Raw genomic sequence first — 27,196 nt, 5'->3', positions numbered from 1 at the left:
CTTAAAAAAATACTTGTTTGCGTATGCCTCAGGAAAAAGTGGTAGTAATAACGCTGATTAATTGAAGCGAAATTAGAAAGTATTTGGAGTCCGTCTAAGATAAATTAGTATTACAACAACTCAATAATGTCATTAGAATATTATAATCTTTAATAAATCAATGTAGTTGACCCAGTGATTTTTAAGACTTTTTGCCAACGATAAAGGGAAAATAAAACATTTTCATTTACTGGAAAACTAAAGTATCTCCACCAACGTATAGCTCTCTCCTTCATTTCTGCGCTGCTTTTCTTTAAGCGCCGCTCGGAGAACTCCTGAGGGTCGAATATCAATTAACAACTACGAAGCGTTTGGATTATGACCCGTAATCAGCCTAAAAGGGACGTGTAAAGTGGGGTATGAACAATTTTTGTCAAGGGGCGTCCTAATAGGTGATTCTTTTGACTCCCGTAGATGAAGATATGTTGTACACGCGGGATTTCCCCTCGTGCCATCATCTCGCTGCCGTAAAACAAACCCTACTTTAAGCGCGTTACTCAAATGGTAGTCCACGGTCTCTCGGGATTCTTCCATTAACGGAAACCGGATAATGTTCTCCACTTAAAAGTTTTCATAACTTTCGATGACAACTAACTTCTTTCCTTGTTTGCGTACGCATGTTATACTTTTAATGATATTTTTCAATTCCACAATTAACAGCTGCGTATTGCGCAACGTTTACAATAATACATGATTTTGAAACTTTTATAATTTAATATTCACAAAGAGGGCGCATGAGTGAAATTATTAACGATACAGGGCTCTCCACGTGCAGCATGGTTTTGATAGTGCTTGATTACTATAATGAAGTCTACCGGCTAAGAGTAAGTTCTTGATGAATTTTGTCGCTACACACTGCTGCAATTTAACTAACCTGATAAAGGAAAAAAATAAGGGGTAACTATCTATTCATATAAGGAATCTTTAATGGCCTTCGGTGGAAATTAAATCCTAAACTGCAGTCATTGTGGTTAGAAACTGTACGTACAAATTATTTTATTAATATAATACCTGAAGAGACAGAGTAATTCCAAAGTGATGCAGACACTATGATGAGGAATCAAGAATCATCATCATAGCTCAACAAAGAAAATAGGGGCAGTAGGGGACATAGAAAGATTCACTGCAATTTTAGAAATGTTTTAGAAAAATTAACTAAATTATAATGAAGGCGTTAGAATGTAAATTCGTAGAATACTGAGCAGAAAAAATCAAAATATTCGCAAAGGATTACACGCCTGTGAAAACAAAATATATTGTGAATATTCCGAGAACACACATACCTTTGGAAAAGTGTAGGACCCTTGAGTTTTTTGTGTCGCGCAGGGAATTATTACGGTCACAAGTCATAATAGTGGATTCGACCACGAGGATGGAATGTGAGAGATAAGACTCCATCACTGATAAGATTCAAGTGATTTTTTCTCTTTCTTTTCTAAATTACGGGTGGTGTCCTAACACCCCCCGCCACACGCCCTTGCGGCGTCTTGCGGGGTATTAAGTAGATGTAGATGTAGATGTAGAAGTGCTCGCACTTACCTCGCAACTAAAATTTAGTGATTTAGTTAAGCACACAAACGTTTCACGAACATTACTTGAATTATATTGCGCCGTAACTCTTCCGCGAAGCGTTAAAGTACTGACAACCGAAATCTACAGTCTCTATTATATGTTGTGTAAGTGTGTGTAAAAATGCAGCATTATCCTTCCAAATCCTGTGGTAGCAACGTTTCCCCTCATTTTTTCAGCTCAAAGAAAATGGGGGCAGGCATTTTGCAATCCAGAAAACCATATTGTGCGAAGTGTGGTCATGTACCACGGTCACATTTCATTATGGGCAGTATTAGTGGTATGACTTGTGCATGCATTTATTAATAATATTCTCTCCAGATAATTGGATTAAGTCATATCTTTTAAAAGTTTCCCGTTTCAAAAGTCCAAAATTGCCTTTTTATAAACAAATTGTGAATAAACACTTCATTAATGAGCTGTCAGCATCATAAGCAAACGGATATAAGTTTTCGGAATTTGAGAAAAGCCTAAAATGTCCATGACCATTATATTGAGATTTCTACTTCTTCGAGATAATGTTCAGGTAAGCAGTTCATTAGATTGGTAAAGAAAGTGTGTTCCCTATAGGATGCGCCATCGCAATCTTATATGTTTTGTTGTAAAAGATTTTTCATCAATAATCTCTTGTATTTTTAAAGAATTGAGCACACGTTACATTGGGAAATTGTTTTAAAACTCATTGATAATATTTAATTTTTTCCTATTGATAAGTTTGTGATATGGGTTTCTTCTTACATTCATAAGCAAATATTATCATTATTTTTCACACGGAAGGTCACTAACTTGAACATTTTTGGAGCCTTTTCATTTCCTAATCATGAAAATACAACAATTTTGCGGTTTAGTCAATCAGTAGGAATTCAGTTCATGTTATATAAAGTGCTTATTTAAAATCAATGCGTCTCAATCCATCCATTCCATCTCTTTTCCATTTCAACTCTTAATACATCTATTTATCTAAGAGTTACCCATGCCTTTCTGTTCCTTATGCATTTATAACAGATGAAGTAAGAGCGAAATTTTCGACGAGATGGCGCTTTTCTAACTACGTTTGTGAAAGGTCTTTCGATTACCCTCCAGTACGATAGTTACAGGGTCGCACCCAAAAGTGGCAGGACTGATTTTCTCTGGCGCGAACGGAGCGGTGGAGGGGGGTCTGCCTGGCAGGGTAAGGTGGAGGGGGCTCTTAGTAACAGACCCACACCAACCTCAGTCGCCTGCGGGCTGTCGTTGAGTGAGGACACCGTTTTTAGTGAAGCGAGTTTTTTGTCCGCGTCGAAAAACAAAATGAATCTGAATTTAGAGCAACGTTATTCCGTGAAGTTTTGTGCGAAACTCGGGAAGACGGCAACTAAGACCCTCGATATGATCAAGCAGGCTTATGAGGACACTGCCTTAAGCCGTTCCACAGTATTTGAGTGGCACAAGTTGCTTAAAGAGGGTAGGGAGCTCGTTGAAGACGACCATCGCTGCGGACGGCCGTCGACGGCAAGAACCAACACGAATGTGGACAGAGTGAGGACACTGCTGAACACAGACCGACGCTTAACCAGTGAAGAAATTGCAGACCAGTTGGGTCTGTCTGCATCCAACGTCCAACGCATTATTTCACAGGATTTGGCCATGCGCAAGGTGTGCGCCAAGATGGTGCCGAAAATTCTGCCATGGCGCGCTCGTCGTCAGACAGCTCCTGGCCAAATACGGCGTTGCCACGTTGCCGCACCCGCCCTATTCTCCCAATCTGGCACCACCGGACTTCTTTTTCTTCCCCCTGATGAAAAGACAGCTCAAGGGACGACGTTTTGACTCGCTAAAGGCCGTTCAAGAAGCTTCGACGAGGGTCATCCACGGCATCCCCAAAGAAAATTTCCAGCGGGCGTACGGGGAGTGGGAGCAACGTTATACTAAGTGTGTAGCAGCTCAAGGAGCATACTTTGAAGATTATTAAGTCGATGTAAGTATATCGTCAATAAAACTCTTGTAAAAAAATCAGTCCTACCACTTTTGGGTGCAACCCTGTATTTCATAATTATTAGGGTGGTTGATATTTCCCTGTGTTCCTCTTCATGCCGAGTTATTTTATTACTTTGTAAGATTTATCGCATATCTTGTAATTACTTAAACTTACAATCTCATTCTTAAAAAGACAAATGTAATTTGATGATAAATCTAAAGTAAATTGTTTGTGTAAAAAGTATCGGAAAAATATTTCGGAAGAAATAAAATTTATTTCAGATATTGCTATATTGCTTCAAAATTCTTTAACGTACATCCCTTGAGCGTCAACCAACTTTTTCCAACGGTTTTTCCACGTCTAGAAGGCTCCCTGGCAGGCGGATTCCAGAAGGTCCGTAAGATAACGCGTGAAAACTTCTTTGACAGTACCTGGGGCCCCATGGTGGTGTCCTTTGAGGAAGGATTTCACTTTTGGGAGTAGGAAATAGTCTGCTGGTGCCAAATCAGGACTGTGAGGGGACTCTTCTTAAACGCGCTACGGGTCTTTGCATACAGACACTCGACTCTGTTCTTGGTTGCCCCTAAATACCGTCGGGAGGAGTTCGGCGCAGATCTTTCGCATAGCCACATTTTCAGTGATAATAGTGAACACCATCATACGAGGGTCATCCGGAAAGTAGTACCCGTTCGTGAAATAAAGACACAAAAGTAAATATTAACAAACATAAAAAATTTTATTTGAAAGAGGATACTTTAAACTACTTCTCAACATAATCTCCAAGCAAATTAAGGCATTTGTCATAACGTGTGACAAGTTTCTGTATTCCTGCTGCATAGTCCTTCGCCGCCAGCTCATTGAGATACGCGAGGGACCCATCTTGCACAAATTTTTGCATAATGCAGATGGTGTTTAACAATTTCATGAACAATTGTTCGAGAAACATTGGGAAAATGCTCACAGATGTCATCAATTGTGACGCGCCGATCGTTCCTCACGAATTCGTCAACTGAGCTCACCAGTTGGTCTGTAATGACAGACGGTCTACCCGAACGCTCATCGTCGTGTGTGTTCCCCCTCCCCATGTTGAAGTTGCGACACCACCGCCGAACAGACGACTCGTCCATTACATTGTCTCCATACACCTCCTTTAATTGGCGATGAATATCACATGGGCGAACGTTTCTTGCATTGAGGAATTTAATCACTGCCCTCACTTCACAACTGGCGGCGTTCTCAATTTTTTTAAACATTGTAAACAATCACAGAAACAACACAGGCAATGCTAGCGTCACGCAACTTGGCTCAGAGAAGGCAGACAAGCCACTGAAGCTATCTGACCTCGTCCAGCGGCTACTCGCGTCGTCAGCACTTCATGCGGCACGAACGGGTACTACTTTCCGGATGACCCTCGTATTATCAATGCCACTACAATCTCCGATCATACACACATTTAATCGGTGGTCTGAATAAGCACTTCTCGCAAACGTCAGGAAAAAATCGTCCCCGATGTTTTTTATACAATTTATGTATAATTTTTTAATAAACCTTTTGAGAATAAACCCCAATGGACAAGGGGAAAAAGTTTACCTCTTGAACACAGCGTCATTTAATATCGATTGAAAAAGTAAAGATTTAACGAGTAATATCTCGTAAAGAAAACTTTTTATCAAAATAGAAGAGAATCCCCTGGCAGCTGACAAAACAAGCTGGCAGTAAAAATATTATGAAAACACATCTGTATAGGCTGTTTATTTTTCTTTGCGGTTGTCATTCGAAGACAATTGTAACATTAGCTTAAGAAGGATTAGAAGCGACGAAATTGTGAAGGAACTGCGTAAGAATGTCGGAAAGAATATGGTTCCGCCAATGGCTGCTAATTACTATGTGCAATGACCCTCGCAGAGTTATGTGCCAACTGGTGGTGCGAAAAATGGTGTAAAGTTAATTTGCCACATTCTTTGTCACTATAGATTTTACTGAACCGTAAAAAAAGGGGCGTTAGAAGAAAGAAAAAGGATGAGTTACTAGTAGAAGTGTGCGATAGAAAGCGCCGGCGCTAAAAAGCATGAAGTAATGAAGAGATTTGCAGTTATTTTTTTAGGGATGACAGTCAAATTGCCGGACTCATAACATGTAATGTTTATATTCCGCGCTACATGACTTGCATATTAATAACCTGCGCATTATCACGTGAAATCACATGGCTCACATTAATAGCTGGCGATTGCGCTATCTTACACTGCAGTCTTAAAGAAAGTAGCCCTCCAACTCGCTCGCCCCCCCCCCCCTCCATTGCCTGGGGATTGCCCCTGGAGAGGGGGGACCACCCTCTTGGGGTGAGAAAGGAAAAATGTTTCTTTTTTCCGAAAGTCTTTTTGAATTTTCCATTGTCCTCTCGTTTCATCCTCTCTCTTTATTCCCTCCTCCTACCCTTTCCCCCATTCATTTTGTGACCCCTTAACCCTCTTTCCTTCCCGCCCCCCCCTCTCGCCCCTTGCCCTTTCCAAGACACAGTCACGCCATGGCGTCTGGGTGGGTGTGAGACTTGCGTCGTTAACTGGGCACGTAGCCGGCTAATAAAGCCGAGAGCGACCCGGACGGAATACCCTCTCTTACGCTCGGACGTATATCAACTAAAAATTTATGTAATAGCTTTAATTTCGTGATTAGGTGGCTTTATTCAACTCACGGAGGTGGAACGAATGGCGTTACATTTAAAACGTGGGATACCGAGTAAGCATTTCTATGATATTTGGTCTTGTTCAGGTGGTTCCCCTGCGCCCACTTGCACTCCCATCTGATGCATGCGCAGTTAACATATTTCTTAGTTGCATTCATTAAAATAACTAGCATGTAGCTCATAAATATTTCGGTAGCATATAGCTTTTATTTTAAAGTTTTACTGAATATTTAATCTTATACATAAACCCTCTTCTGGCATCCTTAAAATACGTAGCCCATCTGAGTGCATGGCATGGGGATGTTTGAGTGGCTTATTACTGAGAGAATAGGACCAATGTCGATCTTTTTACTTCCCTTTCCCTTCCCCTATTCATAAACAACCTCTGGACTAAGAAAATATTTGATATGAGTACTTCATAAGATATATTGCGTATGTGGGTTACTATGCGTTCAATTTTAACGCTGGCATTACTTTTGATAAATTATCCAAATATGGTTCTTTTGTCATTGAACAGGATTATTCATTTGAGTTGAACCTTCAAAATGTATTAGCCACGACAAAATGGCAGCACTAATTAGCTTACATACATTAGAAGTGGCTCAGTAGTACGTGCATTAGATCTTCTCCACCGTGAACTGTTTGTAAATGATAATGTTAACAGACGGTTGGGGCATTTTATCATACGATGTACGATCCTTACTTCAACTTGCTTATGCGTAGGGAGCCTGCTTTTTCGACAGGGTGGGATATTAATAATCTTTTTGTGAGTCAAGGGTGTAAAAGAGGCTTTGTTCCATAAGGCTCCTAATCACTTTTGATCTTTTAGGTTGTGCTTTTGGGGGTGTGCTGCTTTTAGTAGCCCAAAGAGCCGAGTCAGCAGAGATTATATTCCTGTGTTTCAAGTACACCGATGCTTTTGGGCGTCATTCCCCGGTAATCTTTTCTTTTACGCATTTGCTTCTATTGTTGTCGTCGCGCAAACTCCGCTGCTTTCTTTAGGGCATCGCCTCCTCCGGGATGACCCCCGCTATCTCCCGACCGAGCCGCGCCTTATCTCTCTCCTCCCTCATGGCCTTGCCATTCATTGTCTCGCCGCGTCGTATCAGGCGGCGTTCGTCACATGAGGGCGACCCTCCCTCACGGACGTCCTCTCGCCCCCCCCTCCGCCTGGAGGCGCGTGAGAGGGCTCAGCCCGACGTCTGCGCCCAGCTACTTGGGAGCCTCCTCCCAATCCCAGCCCTAGAAGGGGTTGTAGGTGGCCTTGAAACCCTAAGGCGTTGGTGTACCTCGCCAAAAAACTTGGAAGTGGACTAATACTTTAACGCAGGAAAAGAGAATTCGGACCCTCCCGGACCGTGGCAAAAGATCTGTGAGCAAACCTGTTTGTGTAGTTGTATTTTCTGCTTGTGATCTTCTTTAATGGTTCAATTAACCACTTACTAGTCCATGTCCGTCGTCTTTATGATTAAAAATATAATTAAAGCATAAATTATTTGAATATATAACTGCGTCTTTTTTTATTCGTAAACTTAACTGAATTTGAAACAACAGAGAATGAGGTTCACACAAAAGTTTATTGACTGCCCAAGCGGGCAAGTATAAACCGTCCCGGTGAGTGAAGTCCCACCTTTACCGTTAGACTTTCTAGAGATATAGAATTATATATACTACTTTATGTAAACCAATATTCTTAATGAAAGACTGTATTTTACCATTTTTAATTTTTCTATTTTACGCTGGAAGAGTATGCAACTGAAAAAACATAAATGTGAGGTGTCCCATTTTTCTTTGTTAGTGTGCCTAAAATTGTAAAGATACAGTTCGTTAATGTATACGTGAAAGGGAGTCAAACCCTTATTCAATTTAGAATTGATCACAAAATAAAAATGATACCATGATGAAAGTCTAATTCCAGGGAAGAGCGATATCATTTCGCTTCCAAGTGATTTAAGGTACTGAAAGTTACTAGTTAAACACTCATTTTAATAAACTATTTAATTCCAACGCTAATAGGGTTTATAAAATTATAAGTGAAATGAGAGGTAAATTTTGCGAGTAATTTAAAGTTATAGGGGGATCGGGTTGGTGTGGTGGCTAACGGCATTCCACCCAGAGGAACCGGGTTCGAATCCTGGAGGCTGCAAATATTTTTCTGCGGTATCTCGATCCCTACTTGAGATGCTTTGCGGAGAGCACTTTGAGTGAGCACCCCGTCCGTTGGATGGGATGTTAAGCCGCGGATCCTTTGGCACCTATCGTAAATAATAGGCTAATGCCAACGCCGGGTTTCTCTACCATTCATCCTTTCCCATCCATCCCTAATGGCACAAATGACCTGAGTTATCGGTCGCGCCCATAAAAACTACTACTTAAAGTTATGACTACTATTGTCATAACATTTTTATATACTTGTATGTAAATTAATTTTGGCGTTAAGAATATTCTTCTAAATGTTTCTGATTATTTTTTCGCTTGCTCTAAAAATATGATGGTATAATAATATTAATTAATTTTAATGAAATATATACAGGTATATATATTTAGTTTAGCACAGAACTTAGTAATCGCGTAACGTTGCTCGATCGTCGATTCCATTTTTTTCGTGACCCGGTCGGCTCATGACTACCAACGTCCTGCCGCTTTCACTGCTAAGAGAACACTGAGACCGATTTTGTGGCAAAGCGTAGCGTCCCTTTCACCTACTCCATGTAATTCAATCCCACTTCAACCAATAGGAATGGCGCGGCAGATTCAATTGCATTACTTTTTAAACTCACCCTGTATATGAATCAGGGTATTTGACTTTCTCGTGAGTATTCGAGAGCAGCTAGCAATTCAATTTACCAATGCATCTCACCTGCGAATGTGTAACCGATGCTCCCCTCCTAAATATTAAAGCTGTGATGATTTCATATGGTCTTTTATTTAATTACTATATATCCCGTATAGGCGACGGTGGGATATCGCGTCATCCATCCGCGACGGGAAACCCGTGGAGATGCAACTCTATGGGTTGCCTTCCGCAACGCAATGCCGTGACAGCAATTTTTTACTGCTATTGCGGTGAAATGAGTGTGGCGGTGATAACCATTGTCTCTAGCTCCAATCGTATGGAAGTGGGATGTCGTTCCTTCCTGCAGTTTGCCTACATCCTCGTGGCTGACTGCATTCTCCCACAAAATCATTAAAATTTCTCTTCTTTCCTTTCATAGCATTTATGGGCAAAATACAGTTCTTTCTCATCTGCGAATGTTTTCCCTGAAGGATACTCGCGTATTTAGCATTGGACCTCCATATAAGTAGGTTTAACCATTATCCTCTGTTTGGGTGGTGCCGTAGTTGGCGCTAGGTGTATAATTGATTCTGAGCTCCTTCGCAAATTAATGCGCGTATATGTTTTAGGGTATGTAAAGATTCATTTAAAAATCCTATTTGTAAAAGACCTTTCCATATTGTCATTCGGTGAGTATGGATGTTCGGGCGAGCTGTAATGTAAATACACAATTTCTTATCCTTAACTTTTCATAATTAGCATACTAAACAATTAATCACGAATGATGGGTCACGTCTTTATTTAGTTTTAGCTTGGGAAGTGAGATGGAAGTCTTCGTCGTCCGAGTCTTTGCCTTGGCGCGAGCCGTCTACAATGTCGACTCGCGTAAATGAAAAAGGGAGTGCACTGGCTTCGCAGTCTGCCCATTACTCCCTTGGTACTGCTTGAGTCTTTAAACCGCACTCGCATATTTCCGTCGACACATTTCTTTTACGCCATTTCTCCTTAAAATATCGCATACATTCGTATACCTTTCTTTTTGGCACAGTTTTTGAAATCATGTAACGAGTGAATCACTTTCTATTTAAATGTACGTGGCATCTGCCAAATTTAATATATGTTTAACCTTTGTTCATGTATTTCGGGGAATTAAATTTTTTTAATAATTTTTTTTTAAATTCTTTTATCCTTAAAACCCTACCTGGTAGAATATTATAGTTCACTGTCGATATCTCAATGATTAGGGCTCCAGGTATCCACGCATACAATGTTTATCACTCCTGTATGTTATTCGTAGTACGCACGACAAATAAACGAACTGTTGCAATCTGGTGGCCATGTTGCGGACTAAAGCCCCACCCAATAGCGGCGCTATTTGTCTGAGACCCAATGAGCCATCTGTGCTTGGCGGATCGTCGAGCTGTGCGTAAGTCTTGTTTCAGTAGTTTAGAACCAGTTTCACTCCATAGGTTTCAAAACCTAATGTAATCTGTATTCTGCTCCAAGGTACTTTGCTCCCAGAGCAATAAAAATTGTTTATATATATATATATAAATAAATATAAATATATATATATATATATATATATATATATATATATATATATATATATATATTTGTATATGGTGCCAGTTACATCCGTTTCTCTTGTCCTTGTTTTTACTCTTTGTCGAAAATGAAAATTGGCGAAATCACGGAGCAAGAAATCAGCATCAAGTTTTTGGTGAAGTGCGGTAAAAGTAATCAAGAAATTCCGGAAATGTTGACAGCTATTTACGGTGTTAATATTCTGAAGAAAATATCAGTTTTCAAGTGGGTTAAGCGTTTTAAAGATGACCAATAAAGAGGCCACGGATGATATAATGCCGGGACGACCTTCTACCACCTGTGTTGATGACAACATTGATCGTGTGTGGTCCCTTATCCTAACTGTAAATGCTGAGTTCTTTCTTACAGTTCTCAAGCGTTTGAGAGATCGCGTGTGTCGTGTGCGACCAAATTTGACTCAAGGCCATTGATGGATCCTTCACCATGACAATGCACATTCAGCATTGACTGTTCGCAAGTTTCTGGCAAAGAATTCAATCACCATCCTTGATCATCCTCCTCATTCGCCAGATCTCGCTCCCTGTGACTTTTTCCTATTCCCAAAATGCAAAAATGTAATGAGGGGACATCACTGGGAAGATGTGGACACAATAAAGCAAGAAACGACGAGAAAACAAAAAGGTCTAACTGCTGAGGACTTCCAAGGGTGCTTTAAAATGTGGAAAAGAAGATTGAATAAGTGCATAGCAACGAATGGAGAGAAATTTTAGGGGGGAAAAATCGGTGTGCACTAAATTTTGCTTGATAAAATTTGTATGGCCTCAGATCGCGTATTTATTACCTCGTAGGAAATGAGGAAAAATGGATGCCAGCGAATGTCTTTCTTCTTTGTACTCCCTTTCACTTACGTCTGCCTTCTTCCCTTGGCCTCTTCTCCCTCTCCTATACTCTCTGGGCACTTTTATATCACCACCCAGCCTTATGTCTTTTCCCGCACTTCTCCATGCCACTGCCCTTCCCCTGAGTCCTTCCATCCAGTGAGCTACAACACGTGCTTGTTTTTTTCTAAGTCCTCCTCTCTCCTTTCATTCCTCTCTCCCCCTCTCCTATGTCTCGGCAAACGAATCGCTTGTTTGAGTCCCTTCGAATGTTTTCCGCGTGTGCTCCTCGTCCAGCGCTTCTTTTGCGGCATCTCCTTCGCCCCTCCCCCGCCTTGCCCCTCCCTTCGACGGCCTTTTCGTCAGACTCGCTCCCGCGGGGAATCGTTCCAATTGTGACGCTCCACTTCATTTTAACGTACGATCGAGTCAGTCAGAATGTGAGGCTGCGTCGCGTTGCCGTACGCGCTCTCCTTACTGGACCAATAACACGGCTCCGCCCCTGTTAATTAGGATTATAACATAATCTTCTATTGTTATTATTAAAGAATTTATATAGATGCAATTAGGCTATTGTCCTGGTGGCAACGGTCGAGTTTGGTTAACGGTCACTCTTGCATACATACATGCACAAGAAGAACAGATATGAGACAAAATTCTCTTATGTAAAATGACTATTTAAGATTACCAACAGCACCTTTACCATCACACATGGGCTAGGTTCACACTATACCTACAACGCTACTCCCATAATCACGCACTCCTCAATTTCATATACCGTTCAAAATCACGCACCGTTAACACTACATTCACTTTTGCATTGCAACTTCTCCCGCCGTGCACATCACATACAAACAATATTTTAATAAGTGCAAGAGTATAATAATCAATGATCAATGAAGTTTATCACCTAGTGGCTGCTTTACACTCGTTCTTAAAACTCCTATTATTGGATGGAAAGGGCTAAAACAAACCTCCAGGCAGCTGGTTCCAATCAACAATAGTCCTGTTTGAAAAAGAGTATTTTTTCTGACGTGTTTTTTGCGTTGTTATTCTTATTTCAAAACTGTAGTCGTTTTTCCCTTAAAGTTTGGTTTCTCTATCTCTTTCCATAAATCTTCTCACGCTTCGCCATTATATACACATTGATTAAATTATTTCATACCATTGAATAGGTTTGCATTATAGCTACCCTTTTTCTGCAACATAGGTTATATTTCTGTGACCTGGGAGATTCGAAACAAAGTGTTCATTGCTGACGTTCGAAATTAACATTAGACTGAATGGTGAATGGTCAGTTATATGTGATCAGTTTTTTCGGAGATAGTTCCTTGGAAATGAAAAATAATAACTTTGTGATTCCACAGGATTTTTATTGTGATACGACCCGGGTTTCGACGTTCAACGTCATCTTCAGGATGGTGATAGTTCCTATTGGATGCTATAAATGGAGGGGATCACAATTCCACATTTAAGGTGCTTAAAGTTGACGATAACGCCGGGAAAAATGTTGAAATATCCCCTTTGAGTATTTCTTAAATGATTACAGTTAGGATCTCTTCCTCCGTCCTCTAAGTTATTTTAGTATCATTTTATCCGCTTCACGGTCTTCCTGTCACCCGCTTCCTCTTGCCCAAGTGTAATTTCCCGCTGTGGGGAATGGGCGACCCTCGCCTCCGCTTACTTTTTGTACCGCTCTATGCTCAGAGTGTGCCAGTGGGCAGTTGGTGCTGTTAGTGACGTACTTTTTTTTCTTTTGTAAAAAGCCGTTCCCTGTCGGCTTTCCTTTCTTGTTAGATTAAGAATTCATATTTTATTTCTAGTTTCAAGTTTCACCTTCTCGCAAACCACACTTCCACCTCAGCCATGTTTCTTTCTTCAATGCCATGCGTTTCTTATGTACAATGACCGGTAAAGGTGGGACTTCACTCACCGGGACGGTTTATACTTGCCCGCTTGGGCAGTCAATGGACATTTGTGTTAAAGTTAATTATTCAACCAAGTAATCAATGATATTGAGCATTATATTTTTCAAGTGATTAGTTATATTTTTATTTTTTCTTATCAATAATTATACAAAAAGATATTTGGCCATCCTTTAAAACCAGTATTTTTTAGTTATCTCTAATTAATAACATATCATATCTTCTTATTATTAGAATTAAAATGCTTATTATTGAGTACTTATTGTTTTTACATAATGTTCATGTCAATGTTTTCAGCAAAACACAGGCGAATATTGAATTTTATATTCTTATATAAATTATTGCGAAGCAATCAGTGCAAAATGGCCTCGATATGGAAGCACCCTAATAAATGCAATTCTGCTCTCACTCATAGGAATATCGATGCTTGTTTTTTTCTTAAGCGGTTTGCCTTCGATTTGCATTCTTCCAAAACCGTAGTTTGTGGTGTTCAAATCAGGACAGATGTCATTACTTGTACAATGCGAGGTGAAAAACTATTGTTTTTTTCAAATAATATATCAGCATAAGGTTTAGCAAATGCGACGCCAAGGCATCAGCGTTATATTTTCGATTGGCTTAATGTTCGGTGGTTTTAAGTCCTGTTGCCAAAGGGGTCAGGATTTCTATTTCATAAAACTCCTGCTTAATGATTCTTCCTTTCACTAATTACTAAGGTTGTATTCTTTACTACATACGCACATCAAGTCGTACTCGTTTCGACTTTCACAATCAACCCTCTTATCAACTGCCCTCCTCTCTCCTCTTTTCTCGCTTCGCTGCACCTCATTGTTTCTCTTTAAACCCATTCGCTCCCGAATCTTGGCCCTCCCAACAACACAGCACCACCAAGAGGAAAAGTTCCCCTGCCGCTCCTTCCCTTCGCCCCCCCCTCCCCTCTTCGCTCGCCCCCCCCCAAGGACGGCGTTGTGGAAGGAAGAGCGGGAGATGTGAGGCCGCTCCGGAGAAAGGGTGGCTGAGGACACGACTAGGATTCCCACTCGCCTCCCCGTTCCCACCCTCCCCCCTTGGGCGCGCCTTCACCCGTCACCCTGCAAGATCCAACCCTTCCAACACCAGCCCCGCTCTCTTTGCGGGAGGGAAAAACGGTGCGTGATCTGCGCGTGCGCGTAATCTGGATGCGTCTTCCCCGCAACGCAGAGGTTGGAGACAACTTCCACTCTGAACTCATTGCTTTATCTATCCCATCGTCCCCACCACTGCTTCACTCTCTCTTCCGGTTTTATTGGTCCCGATTTCTATTTATCTCAATTCCTCTTGAGTACGTCAGGTGTTCCTTACAAAGAATGAAATTGACCTGAAATTTGCAGTGTAATTTGATAGAACATACATTATTAATAATTCTTGTTTGAATAAATTTTAATGCGGTGTTGAAAAATTCGGTATTATCATCAATTTTTAATTTTGGCGTCCAACTTTCTCTCTACTTGAAGATATTTTCTATTTATTTGACTCTATTTTCTACTTAGTTGTTTGATTCTTCAGAATTTACGTAAATATACGCAAACAGTTGAGCGTGCCGAAATTGCAGGTGTTTTTTAGATTGCAGGTATTTTTTACAGTATTTTTTTACCAATCCTCCAATTTTGATGGTATTTTTCAAAATAGTCTCAATTCTTTGCTATTTTCTCTGCTTTTTTGCATTTTGTCAGTCTTTTAAGTTATCCCGTAAATCATTTATGGGTAGGTCCTTAGCAACAATGTTGAATAGAAATCATTGTATTCACAAGCATAACCTCTGTGTACATAGGTTCCTTTCATCTTGCGAATGATAGGCTTGACACGAGAAGTAGTTATTTGCGAGTGCCTGGTCTGGAAGGAAGTATATTTTTTAGTTGCACGTGCCCAAGTTCTTAGTTAGGAATATATGAATTAAATATCCAATGAACATTATACGAGGGTCATCCGGAAAGTGGTACCCGTTCGTGCCGCATGAAGTGCTGACGACGCGAGTAGCCGCTGGACGAGGTCAGATAGCTTCAGTGGCTTGTCTGCCTTCTCTGAGCCAAGTTACGTGACGCTAGCATTGCCTGTGTTGTTTCTGTGATTGTTTACAATGTTTAAAAAAATTGAGAACGCCGCCAGTTGTGAAGTGAGGGCAGTGATTAAATTCCTCAATGCAAGAAACGTTCGCCCATGTGATATTCATCGCCAATTAAAGGAGGTGTATGGAGACAATGTAATGGACGAGTCGTCTGTTCGGCGGTGGTGTCGCAACTTCAACATGGGGAGGGGGAACACACACGACGATGAGCGTTCGGGGAGACCGTCTATCATTACAGACCAACTGGTGAGCTCAGTTGACGAATTCGTGAGGAACGATCGGCGCGTCACAATTGATGACATCTGTGAGCATTTTCCCAATGTTTCTCGAACAATTGTTCATGAAATTGTTAAACACCATCTGCATTATGCAAAAATTTGTGCAAGATGGGTCCCTCGCGTATCTCAATGAGCTGGCGGCGAAGGACTATGCAGCAGGAATACAGAAACTTGTCACACGTTATGACAAATGCCTTAATTTGCTTGGAGATTATGTTGAGAAGTAGTTTTAAGTATCCTCTTTCAAATAAAATTTTTTATGTTTGTTAATATTTACTTTTGTGTCTTTATTTCACGAACGGGTACTACTTTCCGGATGACCCTCGTAGTTAAGCACAGATTTAGGGACAAGGTGTTCAACTTGCACAGATGGTCGGGAGCGTATGCGGAATCAGATATTAATTTGTTCATAATGAAGTGTGTAGTCCGATTCAAAAAGATAAAATAGGGAAGATGGTTTAGGAAATGGAACGTAGAAGCATTGATTAGAAAGTAGTATTCATTAGTTTTTCCAAATTCTGCCTATCAAACGCTTTTCCGAAATCTATCAAACAGGCAAATACGTCCTGATCGCATTTTATATTCCTCTTAATCAGTGATCTCATTACTGCAATGGCATCACGCGTACCTCACCCATTCCTAAACCCAAACTTATCATACCCTAATTAATCATTTTCCCTTCTCTCTATCCTTTTTTGATGATCCTGAGAATAACTTTAGCTGCGTGGGAAATCAAACTTATTGTCCTGTAGTCCTTATATTATGTAGCCTTTATCTTTTCGGAATAGAAAATAACACTGATCTCAAAGTCTTCCGGCCAGATTCTTTCCTCATAGATACTATGAATCCAGTCCATATAGACTCTCCTTCCCACGTTTTCCTAAGATTTTAGTATTTCCGCCGGAATGTTGTCTACCGCACAGTCTTAACTGATTTGAATGTCCTTAGTGTCCTTTCTATCTCGCCGTCGAGTAAGCCTAAGATATCCTCACATACGTTATATTCTCTGTCATTGTCTAAGCTTGCTCAACTTATGTCTTTAACCTACAGTACTTCTATATATTCCTTTCACTTCACTTGGATCTTTCCCTGTTAAACTAATATATTTTCCGACTCGTCTTTGATTGTTACCACATACTATATGTTGAAGAAAATAAGAATAGATTGGAGGGAAAGGAGGCTAATCCGCGACCTGTACATGTCTCGGACCGCTCAGATGCGAAAGGGGGACGGGGAGTCCGGATGGGCAGTGTTAGGAAGAGGTGTAACGGAGGGTTGGCCATTATCACCGATGCTGTTCAATATGGAGTATATGTGAAGGAAATGATTAAAGAGTCATGGGAAGAACTGGAGGTAGGAATGAAAACCTGGGGACAATTCATAAAATAAGCTATGCTTGCCGATGATCAAGCTTTAGTTTGCCAGACTATCCAAGGATTGAAATCTTTGTTGAGCGCAGCGGAAAGTCTGTGCGAAAGTTATGGGATAAGAATTTATGTTGAAAAAACAAAGGATATGAGGTTTTCGAGAAATTGGAAGGCTTAATTAAATATTGATAAACTGGTTCACATACTAGATTAGGTGGAAAATCTTACCTATTTTGCAAGTGTTACGGTCCAAAATTTTTTTCCAAAAAAAGCTCTTGCTATTTCTCTCATTTTTGTCCAACTGATAGGGACATGAGGGGAAGGATTACGATCGGCAATGAAGCTTTCACATGGATGGGATTGATGACAGGGACGTCAAGAAACGGGGATAAGAAACGTCCAAACCTTACTATGGAGCGTGGTTTTGTGTCGCGGAAGCATGATAGTTAAAGCAGGATGATAGGCGTGGATTAAACACTTTTGAAATGTAGGTGTGGAGAAGTATGGAAAAGGTGAAATTGGTAGAGGGGAAAAAATAGAGGAAGTGCTGGGCATGGTTGGGGGAGGAGGGATGATTGTTGGACCAACCCAACGCAGACTGAAAGATGGATGGATTCTAAGAGTTCGTTCTGATTGGCGATGGGATGTTGAAGAGTATGATGGAGGGGAGAACGTTAGGCAGAAGAAGAAGGGGAAGGAATTGGATAGGGATGTTGGAAGGAATAAAGGGTGGAAAATACTTGTGACTGAAGATGGGCTTGTTGTAATTCCCGATATGTTTTTTGTCGGGTGAGTCAAGTAAATGCATTGTTGTACAATTGTGTGGGCTGTATCCATTCACAACCCACCTTAACTGATAGAATACAAATAATCGTAGTAATAAAACTACGAGGGTCATCCGGAAAGTAGTACCCGTTCGTGCCGCATGAAGTGCTGACGACGCGAGTAGCCGCTGGACGAGGTCAGATAGCTTCAGTGGCTTGTCTGCCTTCTCTGAGCCAAGTTGCGTGACGCTAGCATTGCCTGTGTTGTTTCTGTGATTGTTTACAATGTTTAAAAAAATTGAGAACGCCGCCAGTTGTGAAGTGAGGGCAGTGATTAAATTCCTCAATGCAAGAAACGTTCGCCCATGTGATATTCATCGCCAATTAAAGGAGGTGTATGGAGACAATGTAATGGACGAGTCGTCTGTTCGGCGGTGGTGTCGCAACTTCAACATGGGGAGGGGGAACACACACGACGATGAGCGTTCGGAGAGACCGTCTGTCATTACAGACCAACTGGTGAGCTCAGTTGACGAATTCGTGAGGAACGATCGGCGCGTCACAATTGATGACATCTGTGAGCATTTTCCCAATGTTTCTCGAACAATTGTTCATGAAATTGTTAAACACCATCTGCATTATGCAAAAATTTGTGCAAGATGGGTCCCTCGCGTATCTCAATGAGCTGGCGGCGAAGGACTATGCAGCAGGAATACAGAAACTTGTCACACGTTATGACAAATGCCTTAATTTGCTTGGAGATTATGTTGAGAAGTAGTTTAAAGTATCCTCTTTCAAATAAAATTTTTTATGTTTGTTAATATTTACTTTTGTGTCTTTATTTCACGAACGGGTACTACTTTCCGGATGACCCTCGTAGTTGACGGATTTCAAATTATCTAGATTTTTAAGAGAGTATTATCCTTGTATCCTTCAAATTCAACCTCAAATTTTATATTTTTTCAAATCAATGCGTGAATTTAAGTTTTCATCACTTTTTTGCGCCTCAAAAATAGCAATCCTTGATAATGTTCTGGTATATTTCTTTATTCTCTGGGTTGTTTTTTATTATTTAAAAACCCATTTGTTTTCCGTTGTTCCCTCTTTTCTCTCGCGCTTCAATTTTCCGCATATCGTTTTTTCTCCGGCTCCCAATCCTCTTTAATATTCATTCCCTTTGCCTCATCCATTTTATTGGGAGGAGCTCGGTCTGGACTGACAGTTTGGCAGAATTCCATCGTTTCACACGTCGACGTCTATAGTTATTCCCCATGCGTTTGATTTTCCAGAGTTTTTTAATCAAGATTCACCGAGAATTTATCGGAATATCTTTTCCGCCTAATTAAATCCCGCTTAATTGATTATATTTGGTGGTCGGGTGTTGTGGCTAACGATGACAATATTTTGAAAGGGAAATAATAAAAATTATATTTCGCAAAACATGGGGATTTTATTTATTATTCAAGCTTACTAAATCTCTGCTGAAGGTACAGAGCAGCATTAATGTGGTCAATTTACTTTGCTAGTTACCGCGAATAAATTAATCAATTAAATACAGTGAAATACCATTCATGTGTAAATAATTATTATTATAATAATATTGAGCTTGTAGACAATTCAAATTCTATTTTACTGTTTTTTTTCATAATTACTGCCGTTTTATGAATGCCACTATACTCATAAATAATACCTTCATGATGAATAATGAACAGTTTTTCCCAGAAGTTACCGTACCTAATTTTCACCGGATCAGAATGATGTCTCTATAAACCTTTCTGGTATATTTTGATGGTTTACCATGCATATACATTTATATAACTTCAACTTTTAAACGATGATCCGTATCTATTGACCAAATTCCATATTTTGTACTCATTGGTTGGTATATACCTTGATAGTTATTATTATTGAAACTCTCTTGTGCAGATGGACAATGTCCGGTGGCACACAAGTCCCAAGTATTACAATCAAACTTGCCTTGGAAAAATAACATGACATCTCAAATTCAATCAATATCACAAAAGATAGTAAATAAAATCAGTCAGAAAAACAATACACTGAAAGGAAACTTCCAAACACCAATCTCTAACACACAAAAAAAGAAAATCCCCATCTCTCAGTCATCAGTTTCATAACATCAGTTTCCCAAATAATCAAGAAAAAAATCAAAAGTGAGCTTCTACATGCAAATTTACACAACACATCAATCAAATTATTGTATAATTTGTTTATATATTTCCTTTAAAGTATTTACCCTGTTAGGAGGGGGCTCGAATAGTGCTGCAGGTAAACTGTTCCAAATGTCCAATGTGATTTCTTGGCGGATTCTGTGTCTAAAATATTCTTCTTGAAACAACTGACTGGTGTACTGGATTGTCAAATGAAATTGACATTGGTAACCTTTTTCGACCTCATCCAGTGCATATTTTGCAACGACTAAAATTTGAAATCACTATTTGGCAATGGGATCATGTCTAGGGTTACGTGTGGGCAAATTTTGAGCCGCTTGGCTCCCACATTCGTTCTTTCCTGTGTGAGGCCAAATAGAGAATTGACTCCTGCTTTAAGAGACAAAATACCGAACGTATTCTCAACCCCTTTCGCTGTACAGCTCGCCCTTCGGGAGCCATTACCTTCGCTCAATCTTAATTAAGGCGTCGAATGTCCCACTTGGAAGGAAGCGGACCCGCGGACTCTCCCCTCGTCTCAGAGTGAAAGGACGCGAGGACCAAGGAGTGACTGAGTTGATTATTTCTTCTTCTGGTTCTTTTTTTTAAAGGAGAGCGCATCGATGAGAAGGAAGAACACCTAATGGTGCCCATCTTGATGAACGTCCTTTAAAGGGGTGAAGTTTGATTTAGGGGAGGGAGACCCCTCTCCATCCAATCCCTCCCCGACCACATTTTCCCTTCCGTTTCCATGGAAACGCCCGCGATGATCATCCGACCTCCTTCCCCCCCCCGCCCCCACCTCTCTGTTTCCCGAAGGAGCGGATCGCCTTAACCTTTATCGCATCGCTCGTTGTTTGCGGTCCGCCCCCTTCCTCCATCATAACTCAGCTCCGATCGTGTCTTCTTTGTCGACGGGAATGATGAGAATTCGGTTTTCCTTTAACTATGCATGCAGGTGAGTGTGTGCGTGTGTGAGTGGTATCTATACAGGTGTGCGCGTGTACTCACACACACGCACGCACCCGTTGTTCGTCGCAAGGATGAGAGACAAACCAAAAAAGGAAAGGAATAAGTACGCGAAAGTAAACACGACCGTTGGCTTGTAATCATTACTCAAGTACTCGTATAACCCGTGAAACCCTTATTGCCTTTTGAAACGTTTTTTTTATAGAGCACTTACAACGCACTGACATAACATTGCTACCAATAATTCTAATTTTGTGCTGACGCAAACAGCATTACTACATGTTCACTTTTCGGTTTGAAGAAGTATTCAGTGGTGTTAGATTTTCATCGCAATGGATACAGTTATCTCTTGTTAAAAACATGTTTCTCATGTAGATCACATATGTGCAATGCTGTTGCCCCTTGACCTAATTTTAATAGGTCACTAACAGAATGCGTTTTCCATAAATTTTTTTAATGCAAAAATCATTGAACTTACCTCTAAATTGTGTCCTCTTTGGCTGCCATTATATACTGAAATCCGAGGTTCTATTCTTTAGAATAAAAGTTCATTGATATATTTCTACTTCCTTATAATTTCGACCTACTGCAAGACCTACAATTTCTCTTTTACGTTAACTGCTTCGTTGAATCGAGTTCTAAAATAACGATTTGTTATTTTATTTTCGCGGAGTACATGACAAGTAAGTCATATCATTCCTATAGTTTCCCATTCCTTTTTATTGTCTTAATTTGTTTATGTTTATGTCTATGACTCATTCAAACATTTAATTCAAAAGATGACTTTTAGCGCTGGATCTTTGATGAAACTAATGAGTTGAACAAAGCGATTTAAATGTCGTTAGAAGCAAAGTTTTCTTTTCCGTCCATTCAGTATTTAAAGTTTAGTGAACATTAAATTGCGTACTACATGATAAGCATTCTATGAGAGAATTTATAAAAGAAATCATATGTTTAACCTTAATGTACCAATATTTTAAATGGAAACATGCGCTCTTCCCGTTCATGTTTCCCTTCTGCTAATTTCGTGTGAATCTTAGAGAACTTGCTTTTTAAGTTTTTTCTCCCCTATTTAATTGCTTTAGGCTACTTGCTTCGGCAAAGGCCTTTGACTTACAAACGGGGGAAAAAGCGCGCCTAATGGCCGAAAGATATCACTCCAACCTGCGTGGATTTGTACTTGAGCTAGTAGAAAATTACTGATGGAGGTCAAAAAATTATTTCAAGCTTGGTCGAATATTACCACTGGAGGAATAGGAGGAAAGTTATTTACAAGCATAATCCAATGTAATAATCTTCCACCTACAAAAACACTCTCATAATAATAAAAATTGTGATAGTTTAATGGCAATATCCAAGTTCCGCTCACTCACGAATCGGTCTAACTCGAATTTCCATGATCACCATTCTACATTTTATCTCCCTGTATATTTTCACCAATCTGATGAGACTCCAGAAGGGATGGGAAACATCCGGGACAAAAGGGCCCAGGAATGTGTCCACTGAGCCTGGGTCCCAAAGGCCTGTCTCTCACTGCTTCATTATCAGGTTTGCAGGTCCGCTCCGGTTCAGGGTCCTTATCTTCTCCGACTTTGGACCTCCCTTTCCGAGGTCTCAATCACAAAGAGAAGCTGATAAGTGAAGTTGAAAATGGAATACGGTGAAAATAAAACTCTCTTCCTTGCTTTTTTCGTATGCTCACATCGATGTACATTTAGTGATAAGTAATATCTGGAGATCGCGTTAAGCGATATCCGGGATCGTTCCAGAGTTTGCTTTTCCGTTAATTAAGGGATATGGTGTTCATTTTTCCGGAGTGTGAGATTTCAGATATTCAGAAAATTTTATAAAAAGAGGTGATTATATCTGTAAAAATGTGTTAGCGTTTATAAAACATTAAAAAGGTCAACTGAAAATTTTAGTGTTAGAAATGCAGTTAGCAGTTTCAAAAATCTCTATGATTTCTCATTTTTTCAGCAAAAACCGGTGTCATTGGAGAACTTTACTTCCATCCGATGAAATAAAAATGCTGGTTGGGTACTGTCTTTAGCTACGAATAGGGCTTATAAGTACTATCATCGTCATTCGATAATAGCGTTCGCTGTTCGTTATTATTTAATAAAATTAAACCACGTAGCGCCTTCATATTTTTGGTCGAAAAAAATTTTAATTGTTGGTTGGTCTAAAGCCACCAAGCTTTTATCTTAATATTGTCTCAATGGCACCATGCTTACGACTATGACTATCAGTACATTTTTTCGTTAGGCAAACATGTGATTTTTAATTGGTCTGAATTTTTTTATTACCTGTAAACTATATCTTCTCTACTTCTCTAACTATTGTCTAAGAGCCCATTCGTTGTTTTAAAAAATTGGGCACGCATCCATTACGGAACAATTTCCAAAATGCCATTTATGACAGCCCATTTTTCACGTATCCTCCGAATTTTGAATTAGTCATTTTCAAATTAGTACGAGGGGGTTCAAGAAATCCTATCTTTCCAGTTTTTGCCACTCGGCTCCACTTTTGTTTCAGTCTTCGAAGGCTTACTGGAAGCCACCTTTTCATTCTCCTTCGATTAATATTGAACTGCGTAAAGTGTGTCCATATATTATGTGCAGAATACCTCATTTATCAGGGGTAAAATTTTAATGTACCTAAAAATACGAATAACTTTACCAATTATAACTAACTCAAAACAATGTATGAAAATAATTGTTTATTATGTAAATATTTCCTTTTCCCGCTACAGTTTTTACTAACAGTTAAGTTACATTTTACCCCACTTAATTTCGAGAAAAACAGAGATTAAGGATTACTATATAATTTTTCAACAGAATTGTGAATATTTTGATGAAATTTCTGGTGATAAAAGGTGAATATTTCAATACATGCTACTCGCCGCTGTTTACGTCACTTATGCAAAAATGCACTTTTTTAATAGATCTTTTATCCTTTCTTATCTTTCGCATATATCTATTTTGTATCCTTGATTCACATTTTGTATTGCTCCAGACACTTTTTGACGTTTTTCTATATTTTCAAACATCTTCATATTACCGAAAGACTGGGGTTCCAAAATGGGGCTTTATCTGATTTTCTTTACGAAATATGTCCCATGGCTCAAGCTTCTTCACGAACAGTAGTGTTAATGATATTGAAGTAATTGCGAAATCACCTTCAAATTATTGACCCTAACTCGGAGATAAGTTCTAGCAAGTATTACTGCCCAGATTAATAATGATTTCCCCACTGCGGAGATCCTTTGTTGAGTGAGGCCGGTCATTCTCAAAATGTCCACATAATTTCCCTTACGCAATAATTTTGCGTGGCAATCTTGATTACCTCGAATCGAGTCGCTGTGGTGATTATCTCGGGCCTTGGCCCTGGGAAATTGTGCTCTTCGTATGCATTCACGGTTTCCAAGTGCCTTTATGCTGCATTCATACTCTGGATCCTTTTCCCTAGCGCTGGATTGGGAAAAAATTCCTTGTGAGTGCGAATACTAGATCGGTGATGGTCGGAAATATTTTTTGCTGCTTAACGTGGAAATCTGACCTCGGGCTACTGCCTTGCCCGAAGAAGAAAGAGGACGGAAAGTTCCAGGGTCCCGGGATACGGAAACCTCGGATAGTGAAGCTCGATAAGATTCTTTGGGCGAAAATTAAGGGAATTGGCGCTTCCCACGCGGAGTTCGCACCCCAAATGTTCCTACCCAGACTCCAAGGAAGAAAGCTTTGACCTGTCCTCTGCTTAGGACCATATGTTTGCGAAGATATAATTTAAAATGATAAATTTTAAATGTAAATTGACGAGATATAATGCATCAGCCTTTATTTTGTGAAATAATCCCTTAAAATATTATTCTATTTTACTACTCAACAGGGTGTCACATATTAAAACTGATTTTGGTATGCTTATACATCGTCAGATGCACTTAAAACCGATTAAAACAACCTTAACTAACACCCTCTTTGGCGTCCCACTATAATAAACCTATTACATTTTTATATCCTAAATTGATGTTCATTGGTGTTCTGATTTAGTTGGCACTCCAATTTGCAAGCTAAAATTATTTTTAGAAACACGAAGGCATATTGATTTCCATCAAAGGGGTTTGAGCCCTGAAAATCGAGTAATTAAACCTTAGCTACATCTGTAATGTTTTTTTTTAAATTGGAAGGGTAGAAAGAGATTGGAAAGACCAGAGAAAGGAATGCGTTAGAAAAGTAAGCGTTTCCAAAGAGTCGAGAGTTGATTGCCGGCACTATATGGGTATATTTTCAGAAAAGACGAGTGAAAACGTAAATATGGAGCAAAGCTTTGCGATACTCGGGAATTTGGTAGTTAAGGCAATAAATAGGATTAGCGTAGATTGAAGGTTCAACAGACGTGTATGGTGAGATCGGAAAAAATAAAATGGACGGAATGTGAGGCAAGAGATGGCGCTCTAATTGTGACAGGGGAAGAGGGACGGTTGTGCGCGAGAAAAGTGAAGGAGAGTAAACGAGTATGTGTATAGATACTGAAACAGAGACTGTGGAACGCAGAATTCGGTAATGGATTGGAGAATTTTGAGAAAGCGAGGGATTTAGGTAGGAAGAGGTATTATGAATGCATTTAACAGAGATAGAAATTATCTTGAATAAGAAACAAGGTATTGTGATTTCTTGTATTGAGTTAACGGGTATGTTGTGTGATTCTGATCGTGGCTTGGGAACGCATTGGTATTTGATACCAGGTTCCACCTTAAATCTAACCTAATCCTATAAAACACTTCTAAAAATATTTTAGTCGGGCATGGGAAGGGCTCATTTTGAAATAATTGGGCGGAGAGCTGATTACATGGGCCAGATATGCAGCTCACTACGAATATATTCGCAAAAGAGTTATTGCCAGCCAGGGAGGCAGCTTTTAAGGAGTGAATTTCAATTAACTAGGGGAATCAACTGGAAGAGTGGAAAGTCGGTGTAGGAATATCCCTACTGGAGCAATAATTTTATCGGCAAAAAGAGTACATTCAAGATGAAAATTGATTATAGATCTACTTATGTACGGCGTGTGTAAAACGTTTTAGCAAAGATTTATTATAGTTTTAAATGAGATTTGACATTGCAAGTTGAACGAAGAGGAAATTTTACGAATAACTACCAAATTTAAAATATGATTAGAGAAGAGAGGAGGTTGATATAATAAACCAAAGATGGAGAAAATGGAGAGTAGAGGAATTATTTAGAGGAGTGCTAAATAATTCGTAAAAGAATGGAAATATGAAGCAAAGTAGAGGCAGGAAGAGAATTAGATTTTCAGTGGCACAATCGAGGCCCAAGGAAAGTACTTACAAAGGGTAAATTAGGGAAACCAATAAAAAGTAATAAACAATAGCTATTGGGAATCATTAAATAGCCATATTTTATGGTTATTATGATAGGTAGTGATTTATTTTGCTTGTACATAGGTAGGTGCGTTGCCGAAGTGCTCGTGCCGATAGCATGAAATATGAATTAGAGAGTATATATGTTTGGGGATTAATTGAGATCCTAATCACTTCGTCCGCAGATTAGGCTACTTATGTTAAAAGAATGAAATCCATAATTCGTAGAGTCGTCATCCGATGATCGCGTCCGTTCAGAAACCGAGAGTAAATGTTCTTTTGTATATTTCATGTGGAAAGTGGTATGGTTCTCAGCAATTCAATTTCAGATTCCATCATAAATTATATTCATAATTTTATGCAACGGTATGAGTAACTAAAGTACAGTTCTGTTACCTCTTTCCATCACCCGTATTTAAGAAAGCGTGAGTAATAACATACGTATATATTCTTGCTTTAAGGAAAATAAAGACAGAGGATGAGTTGAATTCTTACAAGTCCTTTCTGCAGTCTAAATATTGAAATGGGTTTTGGAATAATTTACTTCTGCCATTATTCGTTAGTCCGTTGCTTTTAATCCTCGTAAGTACACCTCGAACTAAAATTCATTCGAGAATGTGTGTTGGGGCGTAGGGCGAGATTATATCTCCTTTGAAACGGGAGCACTTTCTTTGATTGAATCTGGGTGCTCCTTATGCTCTGGAGACTTGATTTTGTGATTCACTACATAAAACGTCTTTAAAATGTTGGACTCCCAGTCATCAATGTGAACAATGGAATGGTTAGCTCCTCCCTGA

The 27,196-nt window shown here is 39.7% G+C and overlaps 1 protein-coding gene across 2 annotated transcripts in view; it reads left to right on the top strand.

The window, feature by feature from the left end:
• The window catches only part of Calx (sodium/calcium exchanger 3), a 379,471-nt gene that overhangs the window by 219,187 nt on the left and 133,088 nt on the right, over positions 1-27,196 (top strand). The window lies entirely within an intron of this gene.

The sequence above is a fragment of the Hetaerina americana genome, unplaced genomic scaffold (assembly GCF_022747635.1).
Source record: "Hetaerina americana unplaced genomic scaffold, ioHetAmer1.1.p SCAF_9, whole genome shotgun sequence".
NCBI classification, from domain to species: Eukaryota; Metazoa; Arthropoda; class Insecta; order Odonata; family Calopterygidae; genus Hetaerina; species Hetaerina americana.
Note: the sequence above shows the minus strand (reverse complement) of the source record. Positions and strands in the feature narration are given on the sequence as shown.